The sequence below is a fragment of the Staurois parvus genome, unplaced genomic scaffold (genome assembly GCF_062004578.1).
Source record: "Staurois parvus isolate SC_StPar_1 unplaced genomic scaffold, SC_StPar_1.0 ptg001130l, whole genome shotgun sequence".
Taxonomy (NCBI): Eukaryota; Metazoa; Chordata; class Amphibia; order Anura; family Ranidae; genus Staurois; species Staurois parvus.
This window is the reverse complement of record NW_028318926.1, coordinates 1,421,393-1,441,961: the sequence shown is the minus strand read 5'-3', so window position 1 is coordinate 1,441,961 and position 20,569 is coordinate 1,421,393. Positions and strand designations below refer to the sequence as shown.

Genomic DNA, 20,569 nt, shown 5'->3' with positions numbered 1-20,569 from the left:
GGACATGCTTGGAGGTGCCACTCTGCCACCAAGGGTTCCATGGATAACACCAGAACCCTCGCTACTGGCTGGAGAAGGAGCTTCTTCCCAAGGGATTCTGCTGTCCAAAGTCTCAGGAAAGAAAAAAGGGACCTCTGTGGAGGAAGAGTGAAAACCTTTGAAATTGGGAAAATGGAGGCTGTCTTGGTGTCTAGCGGCCACAGCCTAACCCATCAATGCTGACACGGGGAGGTGCCTGGAGATATAGCCATCTAACGTGGTAGGTGTTCTGATGCCATCTGATGGTTGGTTTCCAGATTGCATTCTGGGTGATCTTAGATGTATATACAGCATTTAAATGTGAAGCTGCAAGTAGTAAAAAATGAGGAAATATATCTATGCTTTGAGTCTGTGGAATGTAGACCTAATGTGTCATGTCAATAAGCAGCGTACGGGGTAAAAAGGTGATTTTTAATCCTTTGCGCTTGAAGATTGCATCTCTGGCAACAGTGCTAGTGAGAGAGGCAATTGTTGGTGGCAGTGAAGGAGTTGATTGCTGGCAGGTGGTATATAGCACTGGGATGCTGCATTGTGCTGTGCTGAATGAAACACAGTTACACAAAACAGATGGTGGACTTTATGCCGCGTAGCACATAAGAGAGCAGTGATCAACGAGAGCGCAAAGAAAGCACCGGAGCCAAGGGGGATTAGCTCAAGTGGTAGAGCGCTCGCTTAGCATGCGAGAGGTAGCGGGATCAATGCCCGCATCCTCCAAAGGAAAGCCCTCACGTGGGGTGACCTGCTTTGGATTTTTTTTTTCTTCAGGCTCGGCACTGAGCGCTGTGGGAAAAGCCTCGCCTCTCTAGTCAAAAGGCCAAGCAGGAGTCATCCTCGTAACATGTGCCATGGCGTTGACACTCTCGGGCAGATGTGGCTTCAGCCCATAAATTGACACAGAAGGACTAACACAAAGCATAAAGTGCTTGCTTTGCCTGCCAGAAGTCGCGCAAGGCAGTGTTGGACCAAAGCAATCTATTACCCAAAGCACGGCCAGCCTTCCATGGCCAAGAGACAATATTCCATTAGTGCAAAAAGTGCAAGTGCCATGTAGAAGCTGAGAGGTTTCCACTGGTTTTATCACCACAATCACGTCCCACTTCCTTGACACAGAAGTGTCACAGACCCAACCAGAACAGGGCTTTTGGAGGGAACTAGGGGCTAGCCTTCTGCCCACTGATTAGGGCCCATGGAGAGAGCAGATCATTCTCCAATGATGGACAACAACGCGATGAACGCTGAGAGCGAGGCTTGGATTACAACTCTGTATAAAGACAATAAATCTTCCCTTGCGGAGTGGATGGAAAGATGTCATATTAACCCGGTACAGGTCAATGGTCAGAGGAAATATGGTGGCCCTCGTGCAGACTGGGTTGGAGAAGATCCTCTGTTTGGGACAGAAATATTTATCAACAATCTCCCTCAAGAAATCTATGAATAGATCAATGAATTCCACAGTTCAGACTGTTGGAATATTGTATGAGTTTTGTCTTAGGATGGACAGATTAGACAAGTGAAAGCAAAGAGCTGAAAGACAGCACGTGTAGGGGACTTGGCGCATTGAGGGCTGGGTTTGTTGCCGGGCTGTCTGCGGTGTGCTCCCCGATTAATCAAAGCATTTTCTGGGTGAAAGAAAGCCCTTTGCCTAAGCAAAGAAAGAGAGATTGCCAGAGAAAAAGGTCAACTTAGCAGAGGATGGTTTCGATCCATCGACCTCTGGGTTATGGGCCCAGCACGCTTCCGCTGCGCCACTCTGCTCCAGGCCGGAAGACCCAGCAAAAATAGGAGGATGTAATATGCTACCGGTCCTACGGGACAAAAACTTCAGGAAATTCTTTGGCTGGGAGGCAACCTCGCCTGCCGCTCCACGGCCACTTTCCACATTCTGCTTATAGAAGGCTTTCATGGGAAAAGATCGGTTCCTCTCTGTTTCAGGCAGCTCCTATTGACTTTGCAGAGTCTCACATCAGGCCAATGTGGAGCCCCTCTAAAGATCTCCTACGGATGTGAATGGGGAGTGGGTCCATCCGGCAAAGTCGCAAGGTAGATTAATAGGCACTGACATTGATTTTGACAAGTCAACCCCAAGTCAAAGGTACTTAGAAAAAGCTCTGGCCCAGTCTTGGGGCTTTTCTTCTCCAATGGAAAGGCTTTCTAGCCTCAAAGACGCAATGGGCTGTCCTACATGTTCACAGTGGTGGTGTGTACGGCTGAAGAAAGGCATGTCTTTAGGTGGACTTGACCCATATCTGAATACAGAGATGGTTACCATGGCCTAAAGCAGCACCTTTTAGCACCTGTCAGGCCAGGGAAGCCACATGTGTCCTGCCAAAGAGCATTGGTGGTTCAGTGGTAGAATTCTCGCCTGCCACGCGGGAGGCCCGGGTTCGATTCCCGGCCAATGCAATTATGCTCACTTTCTATCCAGCTATCGCCTCACAGGTAGCTCAGTATCCCGCCGCCCCCAGATATCCAGTACCTTGGAAGGTGTCAAGGCTCATGTGTATTGTCTAGAACCTGCTAGTCGGTGTGAGCCTTTTTGAAACCACCTCCTTCAAATGACATCATGGAAAGCCATGGGGCCATACCGAAGGAAATGGTTGTTAGTCGCCCACGGACATGCTTGGAGGTGCCACTCTGCCACCAAGGGTTCCATGGATAACACCAGAACCCTCGCTACTGGCTGGAGAAGGAGCTTCTTCCCAAGGGATTCTGCTGTCCAAAGTCTCAGGAAAGAAAAAAGGGACCTCTGTGGAGGAAGAGTGAAAACCTTTGAAATTGGGAAAATGGAGGCTGTCTTGGTGTCTAGCGGCCACAGCCTAACCCATCAATGCTGACACGGGGAGGTGCCTGGAGATATAGCTATCTAACGTGGTAGGTGTTCTGATGCCATCTGATGGTTGGTTTCCAGATTGCATTCTGGGTGATCTTAGATGTATATACAGCATTTAAATGTGAAGCTGCAAGTAGTAAAAAATGAGGAAATATATCTATGCTTTGAGTCTGTGGAATGTAAACCTAATGTGTCATGTCAATAAGCAGCGTACGGGGTAAAAAGGTGATTTTTAATCCTTTGCGCTTGAAGATTGCATCTCTGGCAACAGTGCTAGTGAGAGAGGCAATTGTTGGTGGCAGTGAAGGAGTTGATTGCTGGCAGGTGGTATATAGCACTGGGATGCTGCATTGTGCTGTGCTGAATGAAACACAGTTACACAAAACAGATGGTGGACTTTATGCCGCGTAGCACATAAGAGAGCAGTGATCAACGAGAGCGCAAAGAAAGCACCGGAGCCAAGGGGGATTAGCTCAAGTGGTAGAGCACTCGCTTAGCATGCGAGAGGTAGCGGGATCAATGCCCGCATCCTCCAAAGGAAAGCCCTCACGTGGGGTGACCTGCTTTGGATTTTTTTTTTCTTCAGGCTCGGCACTGAGCGCTGTGGGAAAAGCCTCGCCTCTCTAGTCAAAAGGCCAAGCAGGAGTCATCCTCGTAACATGTGCCATGGCGTTGACACTCTCGGGCAGATGTGGCTTCAGCCCATAAATTGACACAGAAGGACTAACACAAAGCATAAAGTGCTTGCTTTGCCTGCCAGAAGTCGCGCAAGGCAGTGTTGGACCAAAGCAATCTATTACCCAAAGCACGGCCAGCCTTCCATGGCCAAGAGACAATATTCCATTAGTGCAAAAAGTGCAAGTGCCATGTAGAAGCTGAGAGGTTTCCACTGGTTTTATCACCACAATCACGTCCCACTTCCTTGACACAGAAGTGTCACAGACCCAACCAGAACAGGGCTTTTGGAGGGAACTAGGGGCTAGCCTTCTGCCCACTGATTAGGGCCCATGGAGAGAGCAGATCATTCTCCAATGATGGACAACAACGCGATGAACGCTGAGAGCGAGGCTTGGATTACAACTCTGTATAAAGACAATAAATCTTCCCTTGCGGAGTGGATGGAAAGATGTCATATTAACCCGGTACAGGTCAATGGTCAGAGGAAATATGGTGGCCCTCGTGCAGACTGGGTTGGAGAAGATCCTCTGTTTGGGACAGAAATATTTATCAACAATCTCCCTCAAGAAATCTATGAATAGATCAATGAATTCCACAGTTCAGACTGTTGGAATATTGTATGAGTTTTGTCTTAGGATGGACAGATTAGACAAGTGAAAGCAAAGAGCTGAAAGACAGCACGTGTAGGGGACTTGGCGCATCGAGGGCTGGGTTTGTTGCCGGGCTGTCTGCGGTGTGCTCCCCGATTAATCAAAGCATTTTCTGGGTGAAAGAAAGCCCTTTGCCTAAGCAAAGAAAGAGAGATTGCCAGAGAAAAAGGTCAACTTAGCAGAGGATGGTTTTGATCCATCGACCTCTGGGTTATGGGCCCAGCACGCTTCCGCTGCGCCACTCTGCTCCAGGCCGGAAGACCCAGCAAAAATAGGAGGATGTAATATGCTACCGGTCCTACGGGACAAAAACTTCAGGAAATTCTTTGGCTGGGAGGCAACCTCGCCTGCCGCTCCACGGCCACTTTCCACATTCTGCTTATAGAAGGCTTTCATGGGAAAAGATCGGTTCCTCTCTGTTTCAGGCAGCTCCTATTGACTTTGCAGAGTCTCACATCAGGCCAATGTGGAGCCCCTCTAAAGATCTCCTACGGATGTGAATGGGGAGTGGGTCCATCCGGCAAAGTCGCAAGGTAGATTAATAGGCACTGACATTGATTTTGACAAGTCAACCCCAAGTCAAAGGTACTTAGAAAAAGCTCTGGCCCAGTCTTGGGGCTTTTCTTCTCCAATGGAAAGGCTTTCTAGCCTCAAAGACGCAATGGGCTGTCCTACATGTTCACAGTGGTGGTGTGTATGGCTGAAGAAAGGCATGTCTTTGGGTGGACTTGACCCACATCTGAATGTATTCACAGAGATGGTTACCATGGCCTAAAGCAGCACCTTTTAGCACCTGTCAGGCCAGGGAAGCCACATGTGTCCTGCCAAAGAGCATTGGTGGTTCAGTGGTAGAATTCTCGCCTGCCACGCGGGAGGCCCGGGTTCGATTCCCGGCCAATGCAATTATGCTCACTTTCTATCCAGCTATCGCCTCACAGGTAGCTCAGTATCCCGCCGCCCCCAGATATCCAGTACCTTGGAAGGTGTCAAGGCTCATGTGTATTGTCTAGAACCTGCTAGTCGGTGTGAGCCTTTTTGAAACCACCTCCTTCAAATGACATCATGGAAAGCCATGGGGCCATACCGAAGGAAATGGTTGTTAGTCGCCCACGGACATGCTTGGAGGTGCCACTCTGCCACCAAGGGTTCCATGGATAACACCAGAACCCTCGCTACTGGCTGGAGAAGGAGCTTCTTCCCAAGGGATTCTGCTGTCCAAAGTCTCAGGAAAGAAAAAAGGGACCTCTGTGGAGGAAGAGTGAAAACCTTTGAAATTGGGAAAATGGAGGCTGTCTTGGTGTCTAGCGGCCACAGCCTAACCCATCAATGCTGACACGGGGAGGTGCCTGGAGATATAGCCATCTAACGTGGTAGGTGTTCTGATGCCATCTGATGGTTGGTTTCCAGATTGCATTCTGGGTGATCTTAGATGTATATACAGCATTTAAATGTGAAGCTGCAAGTAGTAAAAAATGAGGAAATATATCTATGCTTTGAGTCTGTGGAATGTAGACCTAATGTGTCATGTCAATAAGCAGCGTACGGGGTAAAAAGGTGATTTTTAATCCTTTGCGCTTGAAGATTGCATCTCTGGCAACAGTGCTAGTGAGAGAGGCAATTGTTGGTGGCAGTGAAGGAGTTGATTGCTGGCAGGTGGTATATAGCACTGGGATGCTGCATTGTGCTGTGCTGAATGAAACACAGTTACACAAAACAGATGGTGGACTTTATGCCGCGTAGCACATAAGAGAGCAGTGATCAACGAGAGCGCAAAGAAAGCACCGGAGCCAAGGGGGATTAGCTCAAGTGGTAGAGCGCTCGCTTAGCATGCGAGAGGTAGCGGGATCAATGCCCGCATCCTCCAAAGGAAAGCCCTCACGTGGGGTGACCTGCTTTGGATTTTTTTTTTCTTCAGGCTCGGCACTGAGCGCTGTGGGAAAAGCCTCGCCTCTCTAGTCAAAAGGCCAAGCAGGAGTCATCCTCGTAACATGTGCCATGGCGTTGACACTCTCGGGCAGATGTGGCTTCAGCCCATAAATTGACACAGAAGGACTAACACAAAGCATAAAGTGCTTGCTTTGCCTGCCAGAAGTCGCGCAAGGCAGTGTTGGACCAAAGCAATCTATTACCCAAAGCACGGCCAGCCTTCCATGGCCAAGAGACAATATTCCATTAGTGCAAAAAGTGCAAGTGCCATGTAGAAGCTGAGAGGTTTCCACTGGTTTTATCACCACAATCACGTCCCACTTCCTTGACACAGAAGTGTCACAGACCCAACCAGAACAGGGCTTTTGGAGGGAACTAGGGGCTAGCCTTCTGCCCACTGATTAGGGCCCATGGAGAGAGCAGATCATTCTCCAATGATGGACAACAACGCGATGAACGCTGAGAGCGAGGCTTGGATTACAACTCTGTATAAAGACAATAAATCTTCCCTTGCGGAGTGGATGGAAAGATGTCATATTAACCCGGTACAGGTCAATGGTCAGAGGAAATATGGTGGCCCTCGTGCAGACTGGGTTGGAGAAGATCCTCTGTTTGGGACAGAAATATTTATCAACAATCTCCCTCAAGAAATCTATGAATAGATCAATGAATTCCACAGTTCAGACTGTTGGAATATTGTATGAGTTTTGTCTTAGGATGGACAGATTAGACAAGTGAAAGCAAAGAGCTGAAAGACAGCACGTGTAGGGGACTTGGCGCATTGAGGGCTGGGTTTGTTGCCGGGCTGTCTGCGGTGTGCTCCCCGATTAATCAAAGCATTTTCTGGGTGAAAGAAAGCCCTTTGCCTAAGCAAAGAAAGAGAGATTGCCAGAGAAAAAGGTCAACTTAGCAGAGGATGGTTTCGATCCATCGACCTCTGGGTTATGGGCCCAGCACGCTTCCGCTGCGCCACTCTGCTCCAGGCCGGAAGACCCAGCAAAAATAGGAGGATGTAATATGCTACCGGTCCTACGGGACAAAAACTTCAGGAAATTCTTTGGCTGGGAGGCAACCTCGCCTGCCGCTCCACGGCCACTTTCCACATTCTGCTTATAGAAGGCTTTCATGGGAAAAGATCGGTTCCTCTCTGTTTCAGGCAGCTCCTATTGACTTTGCAGAGTCTCACATCAGGCCAATGTGGAGCCCCTCTAAAGATCTCCTACGGATGTGAATGGGGAGTGGGTCCATCCGGCAAAGTCGCAAGGTAGATTAATAGGCACTGACATTGATTTTGACAAGTCAACCCCAAGTCAAAGGTACTTAGAAAAAGCTCTGGCCCAGTCTTGGGGCTTTTCTTCTCCAATGGAAAGGCTTTCTAGCCTCAAAGACGCAATGGGCTGTCCTACATGTTCACAGTGGTGGTGTGTACGGCTGAAGAAAGGCATGTCTTTGGGTGGACTTGACCCATATCTGAATACAGAGATGGTTACCATGGCCTAAAGCAGCACCTTTTAGCACCTGTCAGGCCAGGGAAGCCACATGTGTCCTGCCAAAGAGCATTGGTGGTTCAGTGGTAGAATTCTCGCCTGCCACGCGGGAGGCCCGGGTTCGATTCCCGGCCAATGCAATTATGCTCACTTTCTATCCAGCTATCGCCTCACAGGTAGCTCAGTATCCCGCCGCCCCCAGATATCCAGTACCTTGGAAGGTGTCAAGGCTCATGTGTATTGTCTAGAACCTGCTAGTCGGTGTGAGCCTTTTTGAAACCACCTCCTTCAAATGACATCATGGAAAGCCATGGGGCCATACCGAAGGAAATGGTTGTTAGTCGCCCACGGACATGCTTGGAGGTGCCACTCTGCCACCAAGGGTTCCATGGATAACACCAGAACCCTCGCTACTGGCTGGAGAAGGAGCTTCTTCCCAAGGGATTCTGCTGTCCAAAGTCTCAGGAAAGAAAAAAGGGACCTCTGTGGAGGAAGAGTGAAAACCTTTGAAATTGGGAAAATGGAGGCTGTCTTGGTGTCTAGCGGCCACAGCCTAACCCATCAATGCTGACACGGGGAGGTGCCTGGAGATATAGCTATCTAACGTGGTAGGTGTTCTGATGCCATCTGATGGTTGGTTTCCAGATTGCATTCTGGGTGATCTTAGATGTATATACAGCATTTAAATGTGAAGCTGCAAGTAGTAAAAAATGAGGAAATATATCTATGCTTTGAGTCTGTGGAATGTAGACCTAATGTGTCATGTCAATAAGCAGCGTACGGGGTAAAAAGGTGATTTTTAATCCTTTGCGCTTGAAGATTGCATCTCTGGCAACAGTGCTAGTGAGAGAGGCAATTGTTGGTGGCAGTGAAGGAGTTGATTGCTGGCAGGTGGTATATAGCACTGGGATGCTGCATTGTGCTGTGCTGAATGAAACACAGTTACACAAAACAGATGGTGGACTTTATGCCGCGTAGCACATAAGAGAGCAGTGATCAACGAGAGCGCAAAGAAAGCACCGGAGCCAAGGGGGATTAGCTCAAGTGGTAGAGCGCTCGCTTAGCATGCGAGAGGTAGCGGGATCAATGCCCGCATCCTCCAAAGGAAAGCCCTCACGTGGGGTGACCTGCTTTGGATTTTTTTTTTCTTCAGGCTCGGCACTGAGCGCTGTGGGAAAAGCCTCGCCTCTCTAGTCAAAAGGCCAAGCAGGAGTCATCCTCGTAACATGTGCCATGGCGTTGACACTCTCGGGCAGATGTGGCTTCAGCCCATAAATTGACACAGAAGGACTAACACAAAGCATAAAGTGCTTGCTTTGCCTGCCAGAAGTCGCGCAAGGCAGTGTTGGACCAAAGCAATCTATTACCCAAAGCACGGCCAGCCTTCCATGGCCAAGAGACAATATTCCATTAGTGCAAAAAGTGCAAGTGCCATGTAGAAGCTGAGAGGTTTCCACTGGTTTTATCACCACAATCACGTCCCACTTCCTTGACACAGAAGTGTCACAGACCCAACCAGAACAGGGCTTTTGGAGGGAACTAGGGGCTAGCCTTCTGCCCACTGATTAGGGCCCATGGAGAGAGCAGATCATTCTCCAATGATGGACAACAACGCGATGAACGCTGAGAGCGAGGCTTGGATTACAACTCTGTATAAAGACAATAAATCTTCCCTTGCGGAGTGGATGGAAAGATGTCATATTAACCCGGTACAGGTCAATGGTCAGAGGAAATATGGTGGCCCTCGTGCAGACTGGGTTGGAGAAGATCCTCTGTTTGGGACAGAAATATTTATCAACAATCTCCCTCAAGAAATCTATGAATAGATCAATGAATTCCACAGTTCAGACTGTTGGAATATTGTATGAGTTTTGTCTTAGGATGGACAGATTAGACAAGTGAAAGCAAAGAGCTGAAAGACAGCACGTGTAGGGGACTTGGCGCATTGAGGGCTGGGTTTGTTGCCGGGCTGTCTGCGGTGTGCTCCCCGATTAATCAAAGCATTTTCTGGGTGAAAGAAAGCCCTTTGCCTAAGCAAAGAAAGAGAGATTGCCAGAGAAAAAGGTCAACTTAGCAGAGGATGGTTTCGATCCATCGACCTCTGGGTTATGGGCCCAGCACGCTTCCGCTGCGCCACTCTGCTCCAGGCCGGAAGACCCAGCAAAAATAGGAGGATGTAATATGCTACCGGTCCCACGGGACAAAAACTTCAGGAAATTCTTTGGCTGGGAGGCAACCTCGCCTGCCGCTCCACGGCCACTTTCCACATTCTGCTTATAGAAGGCTTTCATGGGAAAAGATCGGTTCCTCTCTGTTTCAGGCAGCTCCTATTGACTTTGCAGAGTCTCACATCAGGCCAATGTGGAGCCCCTCTAAAGATCTCCTACGGATGTGAATGGGGAGTGGGTCCATCCGGCAAAGTCGCAAGGTAGATTAATAGGCACTGACATTGATTTTGACAAGTCAACCCCAAGTCAAAGGTACTTAGAAAAAGCTCTGGCCCAGTCTTGGGGCTTTTCTTCTCCAATGGAAAGGCTTTCTAGCCTCAAAGACGCAATGGGCTGTCCTACATGTTCACAGTGGTGGTGTGTACGGCTGAAGAAAGGCATGTCTTTGGGTGGACTTGACCCACATCTGAATGTATTCACAGAGATGGTTACCATGGCCTAAAGCAGCACCTTTTAGCACCTGTCAGGCCAGGGAAGCCACATGTGTCCTGCCAAAGAGCATTGGTGGTTCAGTGGTAGAATTCTCGCCTGCCACGTGGGAGGCCCGGGTTCGATTCCCGGCCAATGCAATTATGCTCACTTTCTATCCAGCTATCGCCTCACAGGTAGCTCAGTATCCCGCCGCCCCCAGATATCCAGTACCTTGGAAGGTGTCAAGGCTCATGTGTATTGTCTAGAACCTGCTAGTCGGTGTGAGCCTTTTTGAAACCACCTCCTTCAAATGACATCATGGAAAGCCATGGGGCCATACCGAAGGAAATGGTTGTTAGTCGCCCACGGACATGCTTGGAGGTGCCACTCTGCCACCAAGGGTTCCATGGATAACACCAGAACCCTCGCTACTGGCTGGAGAAGGAGCTTCTTCCCAAGGGATTCTGCTGTCCAAAGTCTCAGGAAAGAAAAAAGGGACCTCTGTGGAGGAAGAGTGAAAACCTTTGAAATTGGGAAAATGGAGGCTGTCTTGGTGTCTAGCGGCCACAGCCTAACCCATCAATGCTGACACGGGGAGGTGCCTGGAGATATAGCTATCTAACGTGGTAGGTGTTCTGATGCCATCTGATGGTTGGTTTCCAGATTGCATTCTGGGTGATCTTAGATGTATATACAGCATTTAAATGTGAAGCTGCAAGTAGTAAAAAATGAGGAAATATATCTATGCTTTGAGTCTGTGGAATGTAGACCTAATGTGTCATGTCAATAAGCAGCGTACGGGGTAAAAAGGTGATTTTTAATCCTTTGCGCTTGAAGATTGCATCTCTGGCAACAGTGCTAGTGAGAGAGGCAATTGTTGGTGGCAGTGAAGGAGTTGATTGCTGGCAGGTGGTATATAGCACTGGGATGCTGCATTGTGCTGTGCTGAATGAAACACAGTTACACAAAACAGATGGTGGACTTTATGCCGCGTAGCACATAAGAGAGCAGTGATCAACGAGAGCGCAAAGAAAGCACCAGAGCCAAGGGGGATTAGCTCAAGTGGTAGAGCGCTCGCTTAGCATGCGAGAGGTAGCGGGATCAATGCCCGCATCCTCCAAAGGAAAGCCCTCACGTGGGGTGACCTGCTTTGGATTTTTTTTTTCTTCAGGCTCGGCACTGAGCGCTGTGGGAAAAGCCTCGCCTCTCTAGTCAAAAGGCCAAGCAGGAGTCATCCTCGTAACATGTGCCATGGCGTTGACACTCTCGGGCAGATGTGGCTTCAGCCCATAAATTGACACAGAAGGACTAACACAAAGCATAAAGTGCTTGCTTTGCCTGCCAGAAGTCGCGCAAGGCAGTGTTGGACCAAAGCAATCTATTACCCAAAGCACGGCCAGCCTTCCATGGCCAAGAGACAATATTCCATTAGTGCAAAAAGTGCAAGTGCCATGTAGAAGCTGAGAGGTTTCCACTGGTTTTATCACCACAATCACGTCCCACTTCCTTGACACAGAAGTGTCACAGACCCAACCAGAACAGGGCTTTTGGAGGGAACTAGGGGCTAGCCTTCTGCCCACTGATTAGGGCCCATGGAGAGAGCAGATCATTCTCCAATGATGGACAACAACGCGATGAACGCTGAGAGCGAGGCTTGGATTACAACTCTGTATAAAGACAATAAATCTTCCCTTGCGGAGTGGATGGAAAGATGTCATATTAACCCGGTACAGGTCAATGGTCAGAGGAAATATGGTGGCCCTCGTGCAGACTGGGTTGGAGAAGATCCTCTGTTTGGGACAGAAATATTTATCAACAATCTCCCTCAAGAAATCTATGAATAGATCAATGAATTCCACAGTTCAGACTGTTGGAATATTGTATGAGTTTTGTCTTAGGATGGACAGATTAGACAAGTGAAAGCAAAGAGCTGAAAGACAGCACGTGTAGGGGACTTGGCGCATTGAGGGCTGGGTTTGTTGCCGGGCTGTCTGCGGTGTGCTCCCCGATTAATCAAAGCATTTTCTGGGTGAAAGAAAGCCCTTTGCCTAAGCAAAGAAAGAGAGATTGCCAGAGAAAAAGGTCAACTTAGCAGAGGATGGTTTCGATCCATCGACCTCTGGGTTATGGGCCCAGCACGCTTCCGCTGCGCCACTCTGCTCCAGGCCGGAAGACCCAGCAAAAATAGGAGGATGTAATATGCTACCGGTCCTACGGGACAAAAACTTCAGGAAATTCTTTGGCTGGGAGGCAACCTCGCCTGCCGCTCCACGGCCACTTTCCACATTCTGCTTATAGAAGGCTTTCATGGGAAAAGATCGGTTCCTCTCTGTTTCAGGCAGCTCCTATTGACTTTGCAGAGTCTCACATCAGGCCAATGTGGAGCCCCTCTAAAGATCTCCTACGGATGTGAATGGGGAGTGGGTCCATCCGGCAAAGTCGCAAGGTAGATTAATAGGCACTGACATTGATTTTGACAAGTCAACCCCAAGTCAAAGGTACTTAGAAAAAGCTCTGGCCCAGTCTTGGGGCTTTTCTTCTCCAATGGAAAGGCTTTCTAGCCTCAAAGACGCAATGGGCTGTCCTACATGTTCACAGTGGTGGTGTGTACGGCTGAAGAAAGGCATGTCTTTGGGTGGACTTGACCCATATCTGAATGTATTCACAGAGATGGTTACCATGGCCTAAAGCAGCACCTTTTAGCACCTGTCAGGCCAGGGAAGCCACATGTGTCCTGCCAAAGAGCATTGGTGGTTCAGTGGTAGAATTCTCGCCTGCCACGCGGGAGGCCCGGGTTCGATTCCCGGCCAATGCAATTATGCTCACTTTCTATCCAGCTATCGCCTCACAGGTAGCTCAGTATCCCGCCGCCCCCAGATATCCAGTACCTTGGAAGGTGTCAAGGCTCATGTGTATTGTCTAGAACCTGCTAGTCGGTGTGAGCCTTTTTGAAACCACCTCCTTCAAATGACATCATGGAAAGCCATGGGGCCATACCGAAGGAAATGGTTGTTAGTCGCCCACGGACATGCTTGGAGGTGCCACTCTGCCACCAAGGGTTCCATGGATAACACCAGAACCCTCGCTACTGGCTGGAGAAGGAGCTTCTTCCCAAGGGATTCTGCTGTCCAAAGTCTCAGGAAAGAAAAAAGGGACCTCTGTGGAGGAAGAGTGAAAACCTTTGAAATTGGGAAAATGGAGGCTGTCTTGGTGTCTAGCGGCCACAGCCTAACCCATCAATGCTGACACGGGGAGGTGCCTGGAGATATAGCTATCTAACGTGGTAGGTGTTCTGATGCCATCTGATGGTTGGTTTCCAGATTGCATTCTGGGTGATCTTAGATGTATATACAGCATTTAAATGTGAAGCTGCAAGTAGTAAAAAATGAGGAAATATATCTATGCTTTGAGTCTGTGGAATGTAGACCTAATGTGTCATGTCAATAAGCAGCGTACGGGGTAAAAAGGTGATTTTTAATCCTTTGCGCTTGAAGATTGCATCTCTGGCAACAGTGCTAGTGAGAGAGGCAATTGTTGGTGGCAGTGAAGGAGTTGATTGCTGGCAGGTGGTATATAGCACTGGGATGCTGCATTGTGCTGTGCTGAATGAAACACAGTTACACAAAACAGATGGTGGACTTTATGCCGCGTAGCACATAAGAGAGCAGTGATCAACGAGAGCGCAAAGAAAGCACCGGAGCCAAGGGGGATTAGCTCAAGTGGTAGAGCGCTCGCTTAGCATGCGAGAGGTAGCGGGATCAATGCCCGCATCCTCCAAAGGAAAGCCCTCACGTGGGGTGACCTGCTTTGGATTTTTTTTTTCTTCAGGCTCGGCACTGAGCGCTGTGGGAAAAGCCTCGCCTCTCTAGTCAAAAGGCCAAGCAGGAGTCATCCTCGTAACATGTGCCATGGCGTTGACACTCTCGGGCAGATGTGGCTTCAGCCCATAAATTGACACAGAAGGACTAACACAAAGCATAAAGTGCTTGCTTTGCCTGCCAGAAGTCGCGCAAGGCAGTGTTGGACCAAAGCAATCTATTACCCAAAGCACGGCCAGCCTTCCATGGCCAAGAGACAATATTCCATTAGTGCAAAAAGTGCAAGTGCCATGTAGAAGCTGAGAGGTTTCCACTGGTTTTATCACCACAATCACGTCCCACTTCCTTGACACAGAAGTGTCACAGACCCAACCAGAACAGGGCTTTTGGAGGGAACTAGGGGCTAGCCTTCTGCCCACTGATTAGGGCCCATGGAGAGAGCAGATCATTCTCCAATGATGGACAACAACGCGATGAACGCTGAGAGCGAGGCTTGGATTACAACTCTGTATAAAGACAATAAATCTTCCCTTGCGGAGTGGATGGAAAGATGTCATATTAACCCGGTACAGGTCAATGGTCAGAGGAAATATGGTGGCCCTCGTGCAGACTGGGTTGGAGAAGATCCTCTGTTTGGGACAGAAATATTTATCAACAATCTCCCTCAAGAAATCTATGAATAGATCAATGAATTCCACAGTTCAGACTGTTGGAATATTGTATGAGTTTTGTCTTAGGATGGACAGATTAGACAAGTGAAAGCAAAGAGCTGAAAGACAGCACGTGTAGGGGACTTGGCGCATTGAGGGCTGGGTTTGTTGCCGGGCTGTCTGCGGTGTGCTCCCCGATTAATCAAAGCATTTTCTGGGTGAAAGAAAGCCCTTTGCCTAAGCAAAGAAAGAGAGATTGCCAGAGAAAAAGGTCAACTTAGCAGAGGATGGTTTCGATCCATCGACCTCTGGGTTATGGGCCCAGCACGCTTCCGCTGCGCCACTCTGCTCCAGGCCGGAAGACCCAGCAAAAATAGGAGGATGTAATATGCTACCGGTCCCACGGGACAAAAACTTCAGGAAATTCTTTGGCTGGGAGGCAACCTCGCCTGCCGCTCCACGGCCACTTTCCACATTCTGCTTATAGAAGGCTTTCATGGGAAAAGATCGGTTCCTCTCTGTTTCAGGCAGCTCCTATTGACTTTGCAGAGTCTCACATCAGGCCAATGTGGAGCCCCTCTAAAGATCTCCTACGGATGTGAATGGGGAGTGGGTCCATCCGGCAAAGTCGCAAGGTAGATTAATAGGCACTGACATTGATTTTGACAAGTCAACCCCAAGTCAAAGGTACTTAGAAAAAGCTCTGGCCCAGTCTTGGGGCTTTTCTTCTCCAATGGAAAGGCTTTCTAGCCTCAAAGACGCAATGGGCTGTCCTACATGTTCACAGTGGTGGTGTGTACGGCTGAAGAAAGGCATGTCTTTGGGTGGACTTGACCCACATCTGAATGTATTCACAGAGATGGTTACCATGGCCTAAAGCAGCACCTTTTAGCACCTGTCAGGCCAGGGAAGCCACATGTGTCCAGCCAAAGAGCATTGGTGGTTCAGTGGTAGAATTCTCGCCTGCCACGCGGGAGGCCCGGGTTCGATTCCCGGCCAATGCAATTATGCTCACTTTCTATCCAGCTATCGCCTCACAGGTAGCTCAGTATCCCGCCGCCCCCAGATATCCAGTACCTTGGAAGGTGTCAAGGCTCATGTGTATTGTCTAGAACCTGCTAGTCGGTGTGAGCCTTTTTGAAACCACCTCCTTCAAATGACATCATGGAAAGCCATGGGGCCATACCGAAGGAAATGGTTGTTAGTCGCCCACGGACATGCTTGGAGGTGCCACTCTGCCACCAAGGGTTCCATGGATAACACCAGAACCCTCGCTACTGGCTGGAGAAGGAGCTTCTTCCCAAGGGATTCTGCTGTCCAAAGTCTCAGGAAAGAAAAAAGGGACCTCTGTGGAGGAAGAGTGAAAACCTTTGAAATTGGGAAAATGGAGGCTGTCTTGGTGTATAGCGGACACAGCCTAACCCATCAATGCTGACACGGGGAGGTGCCTGGAGATATAGCTATCTAACGTGGTAGGTGTTCTGATGCCATCTGATGGTTGGTTTCCAGATTGCATTCTGGGTGATCTTAGATGTATATACAGCATTTAAATGTGAAGCTGCAAGTAGTAAAAAATGAGGAAATATATCTATGCTTTGAGTCTGTGGAATGTAGACCTAATGTGTCATGTCAATAAGCAGCGTACGGGGTAAAAAGGTGATTTTTAATCCTTTGCGCTTGAAGATTGCATCTCTGGCAACAGTGCTAGTGAGAGAGGCAATTGTTGGTGGCAGTGAAGGAGTTGATTGCTGGCAGGTGGTATATAGCACTGGGATGCTGCATTGTGCTGTGCTGAATGAAACACAGTTACACAAAACAGATGGTGGACTTTATGCCGCGTAGCACATAAGAGAGCAGTGATCAACGAGAGCGCAAAGAAAGCACCAGAGCCAAGGGGGATTAGCTCAAGTGGTAGAGCGCTCGCTTAGCATGCGAGAGGTAGCGGGATCAATGCCCGCATCCTCCAAAGGAAAGCCCTCACGTGGGGTGACCTGCTTTGGATTTTTTTTTTCTTCAGGCTCGGCACTGAGCGCTGTGGGAAAAGCCTCGCCTCTCTAGTCAAAAGGCCAAGCAGGAGTCATCCTCGTAACATGTGCCATGGCGTTGACACTCTCGGGCAGATGTGGCTTCAGCCCATAAATTGACACAGAAGGACTAACACAAAGCATAAAGTGCTTGCTTTGCCTGCCAGAAGTCGCGCAAGGCAGTGTTGGACCAAAGCAATCTATTACCCAAAGCACGGCCAGCCTTCCATGGCCAAGAGACAATATTCCATTAGTGCAAAAAGTGCAAGTGCCATGTAGAAGCTGAGAGGTTTCCACTGGTTTTATCACCACAATCACGTCCCACTTCCTTGACACAGAAGTGTCACAGACCCAACCAGAACAGGGCTTTTGGAGGGAACTAGGGGCTAGCCTTCTGCCCACTGATTAGGGCCCATGGAGAGAGCAGATCATTCTCCAATGATGGACAACAACGCAATGAACGCTGAGAGCGAGGCTTGGATTACAACTCTGTATAAAGACAATAAATCTTCCCTTGCGGAGTGGATGGAAAGATGTCATATTAACCCGGTACAGGTCAATGGTCAGAGGAAATATGGTGGCCCTCGTGCAGACTGGGTTGGAGAAGATCCTCTGTTTGGGACAGAAATATTTATCAACAATCTCCCTCAAGAAATCTATGAATAGATCAATGAATTCCACAGTTCAGACTGTTGGAATATTGTATGAGTTTTGTCTTAGGATGGACAGATTAGACAAGTGAAAGCAAAGAGCTGAAAGACAGCACGTGTAGGGGACTTGGCGCATTGAGGGCTGGGTTTGTTGCCGGGCTGTCTGCGGTGTGCTCCCCGATTAATCAAAGCATTTTCTGGGTGAAAGAAAGCCCTTTGCCTAAGCAAAGAAAGAGAGATTGCCAGAGAAAAAGGTCAACTTAGCAGAGGATGGTTTCGATCCATCGACCTCTGGGTTATGGGCCCAGCACGCTTCCGCTGCGCCACTCTGCTCCAGGCCGGAAGACCCAGCAAAAATAGGAGGATGTAATATGCTACCGGTCCTACGGGACAAAAACTTCAGGAAATTCTTTGGCTGGGAGGCAACCTCGCCTGCCGCTCCACGGCCACTTTCCACATTCTGCTTATAGAAGGCTTTCATGGGAAAAGATCGGTTCCTCTCTGTTTCAGGCAGCTCCTATTGACTTTGCAGAGTCTCACATCAGGCCAATGTGGAGCCCCTCTAAAGATCTCCTACGGATGTGAATGGGGAGTGGGTCCATCCGGCAAAGTCGCAAGGTAGATTAATAGGCACTGACATTGATTTTGACAAGTCAACCCCAAGTCAAAGGTACTTAGAAAAAGCTCTGGCCCAGTCTTGGGGCTTTTCTTCTCCAATGGAAAGGCTTTCTAGCCTCAAAGACGCAATGGGCTGTCCTACATGTTCACAGTGGTGGTGTGTACGGCTGAAGAAAGGCATGTCTTTGGGTGGACTTGACCCACATCTGAATGTATTCACAGAGATGGTTACCATGGCCTAAAGCAGCACCTTTTAGCACCTGTCAGGCCAGGGAAGCCACATGTGCCCTGCCAAAGAGCATTGGTGGTTCAGTGGTAGAATTCTCGCCTGCCATGCGGGAGGCCCGGGTTCGATTCCCGGCCAATGCAATTATGCTCACTTTCTATCCAGCTATCGCCTCACAGGTAGCTCAGTATCCCGCCGCCCCCAGATATCCAGTACCTTGGAAGGTGTCAAGGCTCATGTGTATTGTCTAGAACCTGCTAGTCGGTGTGAGCCTTTTTGAAACCACCTCCTTCAAATGACATCATGGAAAGCCATGGGGCCATACCGAAGGAAATGGTTGTTAGTCGCCCACGGACATGCTTGGAGGTGCCACTCTGCCACCAAGGGTTCCATGGATAACACCAGAACCCTCGCTACTGGCTGGAGAAGGAGCTTCTTCCCAAGGGATTCTGCTGTCCAAAGTCTCAGGAAAGAAAAAAGGGACCTCTGTGGAGGAAGAGTGAAAACCTTTGAAATTGGGAAAATGGAGGCTGTCTTGGTGTCTAGCGGCCACAGCCTAACCCATCAATGCTGACACGGGGAGGTGCCTGGAGATATAGCTATCTAACGTGGTAGGTGTTCTGATGCCATCTGATGGTTGGTTTCCAGATTGCATTCTGGGTGATCTTAGATGTATATACAGCATTTAAATGTGAAGCTGCAAGTAGTAAAAAATGAGGAAATATATCTATGCTTTGAGTCTGTGGAATGTAGACCTAATGTGTCATGTCAATAAGCAGCGTACGGGGTAAAAAGGTGATTTTTAATCCTTTGCGCTTGAAGATTGCATCTCTGGCAACAGTGCTAGTGAGAGAGGCAATTGTTGGTGGCAGTGAAGGAGTTGATTGCTGGCAGGTGGTATATAGCACTGGGATGCTGCATTGTGCTGTGCTGAATGAAACACAGTTACACAAAACAGATGGTGGACTTTATGCCGCGTAGCACATAAGAGAGCAGTGATCAACGAGAGCGCAAAGAAAGCACCAGAGCCAAGGGGGATTAGCTCAAGTGGTAGAGCGCTCGCTTAGCATGCGAGAGGTAGCGGGATCAATGCCCGCATCCTCCAAAGGAAAGCCCTCACGTGGGGTGACCTGCTTTGGATTTTTTTTTTCTTCAGGCTCGGCACTGAGCGCTGTGGGAAAAGCCTCGCCTCTCTAGTCAAAAGGCCAAGCAGGAGTCATCCTCGTAACATGTGCCATGGCGTTGACACTCTCGGGCAGATGTGGCTTCAGCCCATAAATTGACACAGAAGGACTAACACAAAGCATAAAGTGCTTGCTTTGCCTGCCAGAAGTCGCGCAAGGCAGTGTTGGACCAAAGCAATCTATTACCCAAAGCACGGCCAGCCTTCCATGGCCAAGAGACAATATTCCATTAGTGCAAAAAGTGCAAGTGCCATGTAGAAGCTGAGAGGTTTCCACTGGTTTTATCACCACAATCACGTCCCACTTCCTTGACACAGAAGTGTCACAGACCCAACCAGAACAGGGCTTTTGGAGGGAACTAGGGGCTAGCCTTCTGCCCACTGATTAGGGCCCATGGAGAGAGCAGATCATTCTCCAATGATGGACAACAACGCGATGAACGCTGAGAGCGAGGCTTGGATTACAACTCTGTATAAAGACAATAAATCTTCCCTTGCGGAGTGGATGGAAAGATGTCATATTAACCCGGTACAGGTCAATGGTCAGAGGAAATATGGTGGCCCTCGTGCAGACTGGGTTGGAGAAGATCCTCTGTTTGGGACAGAAATATTTATCAACAATCTCCCTCAAGAAATCTATGAATAGATCAATGAATTCCACAGTTCAGACTGTTGGAATATTGTATGAGTTTTGTCTTAGGATGGACAGATTAGACAAGTGAAAGCAAAGAGCTGAAAGACAGCACGTGTAGGGGACTTGGCGCATTGAGGGCTGGGTTTGTTGCCGGGCTGTCTGCGGTGTGCTCCCCGATTAATCAAAGCATTTTCTGGGTGAAAGAAAGCCCTTTGCCTAAGCAAAGAAAGAGAGATTGCCAGAGAAAAAGGTCAACTTAGCAGAGGATGGTTTCGATCCATCGACCTCTGGGTTATGGGCCCAGCACGCTTCCGCTGCGCCACTCTGCTCCAGGCCGGAAGACCCAGCAAAAATAGGAGGATGTAATATGCTACCGGTCCTACGGGACAAAAACTTCAGGAAATTCTTTGGCTGGGAGGCAACCTCGCCTGCCGCTCCACGGCCACTTTCCACATTCTGCTTATAGAAGGCTTTCATGGGAAAAGATCGGTTCCTCTCTGTTTCAGGCAGCTCCTAT

At 48.9% G+C, this 20,569-nt stretch overlaps 15 non-coding genes across 15 annotated transcripts; all 15 read left to right on the top strand.

Annotated features, from left to right (window-relative positions):
* The first annotated feature begins 680 nt into the window (after window positions 1-680).
* Window positions 681-753, top strand: TRNAA-AGC (transfer RNA alanine (anticodon AGC)). The gene has a single exon. It is a non-coding gene; the product is annotated as a tRNA-Ala (tRNA).
* A 1,618-nt stretch (window positions 754-2,371) lies between these two features.
* Window positions 2,372-2,442, top strand: TRNAG-GCC (transfer RNA glycine (anticodon GCC)). The gene has a single exon. It is a non-coding gene; the product is annotated as a tRNA-Gly (tRNA).
* Window positions 2,443-3,331: 889 nt separating this feature from the next.
* TRNAA-AGC (transfer RNA alanine (anticodon AGC)) lies at window positions 3,332-3,404 on the top strand. Its single transcript has one exon. It is a non-coding gene; the product is annotated as a tRNA-Ala (tRNA).
* A 1,624-nt stretch (window positions 3,405-5,028) lies between these two features.
* Window positions 5,029-5,099, top strand: TRNAG-GCC (transfer RNA glycine (anticodon GCC)). The gene has a single exon. It is a non-coding gene; the product is annotated as a tRNA-Gly (tRNA).
* An 889-nt stretch (window positions 5,100-5,988) lies between these two features.
* On the top strand, window positions 5,989-6,061 carry TRNAA-AGC (transfer RNA alanine (anticodon AGC)). Its single transcript has one exon. It is a non-coding gene; the product is annotated as a tRNA-Ala (tRNA).
* A 1,618-nt stretch (window positions 6,062-7,679) lies between these two features.
* TRNAG-GCC (transfer RNA glycine (anticodon GCC)) lies at window positions 7,680-7,750 on the top strand. Its single transcript has one exon. It is a non-coding gene; the product is annotated as a tRNA-Gly (tRNA).
* An 889-nt stretch (window positions 7,751-8,639) lies between these two features.
* On the top strand, window positions 8,640-8,712 carry TRNAA-AGC (transfer RNA alanine (anticodon AGC)). The gene has a single exon. It is a non-coding gene; the product is annotated as a tRNA-Ala (tRNA).
* Window positions 8,713-10,336: 1,624 nt separating this feature from the next.
* Window positions 10,337-10,407, top strand: TRNAG-GCC (transfer RNA glycine (anticodon GCC)). The gene has a single exon. It is a non-coding gene; the product is annotated as a tRNA-Gly (tRNA).
* Window positions 10,408-11,296: 889 nt separating this feature from the next.
* On the top strand, window positions 11,297-11,369 carry TRNAA-AGC (transfer RNA alanine (anticodon AGC)). The gene has a single exon. It is a non-coding gene; the product is annotated as a tRNA-Ala (tRNA).
* Window positions 11,370-12,993: 1,624 nt separating this feature from the next.
* Window positions 12,994-13,064, top strand: TRNAG-GCC (transfer RNA glycine (anticodon GCC)). Its single transcript has one exon. It is a non-coding gene; the product is annotated as a tRNA-Gly (tRNA).
* Window positions 13,065-13,953: 889 nt separating this feature from the next.
* TRNAA-AGC (transfer RNA alanine (anticodon AGC)) lies at window positions 13,954-14,026 on the top strand. The gene has a single exon. It is a non-coding gene; the product is annotated as a tRNA-Ala (tRNA).
* Window positions 14,027-15,650: 1,624 nt separating this feature from the next.
* Window positions 15,651-15,721, top strand: TRNAG-GCC (transfer RNA glycine (anticodon GCC)). The gene has a single exon. It is a non-coding gene; the product is annotated as a tRNA-Gly (tRNA).
* An 889-nt stretch (window positions 15,722-16,610) lies between these two features.
* Window positions 16,611-16,683, top strand: TRNAA-AGC (transfer RNA alanine (anticodon AGC)). Its single transcript has one exon. It is a non-coding gene; the product is annotated as a tRNA-Ala (tRNA).
* A 1,624-nt stretch (window positions 16,684-18,307) lies between these two features.
* On the top strand, window positions 18,308-18,378 carry TRNAG-GCC (transfer RNA glycine (anticodon GCC)). Its single transcript has one exon. It is a non-coding gene; the product is annotated as a tRNA-Gly (tRNA).
* Window positions 18,379-19,267: 889 nt separating this feature from the next.
* On the top strand, window positions 19,268-19,340 carry TRNAA-AGC (transfer RNA alanine (anticodon AGC)). The gene has a single exon. It is a non-coding gene; the product is annotated as a tRNA-Ala (tRNA).
* Window positions 19,341-20,569: the final 1,229 nt, after the last annotated feature.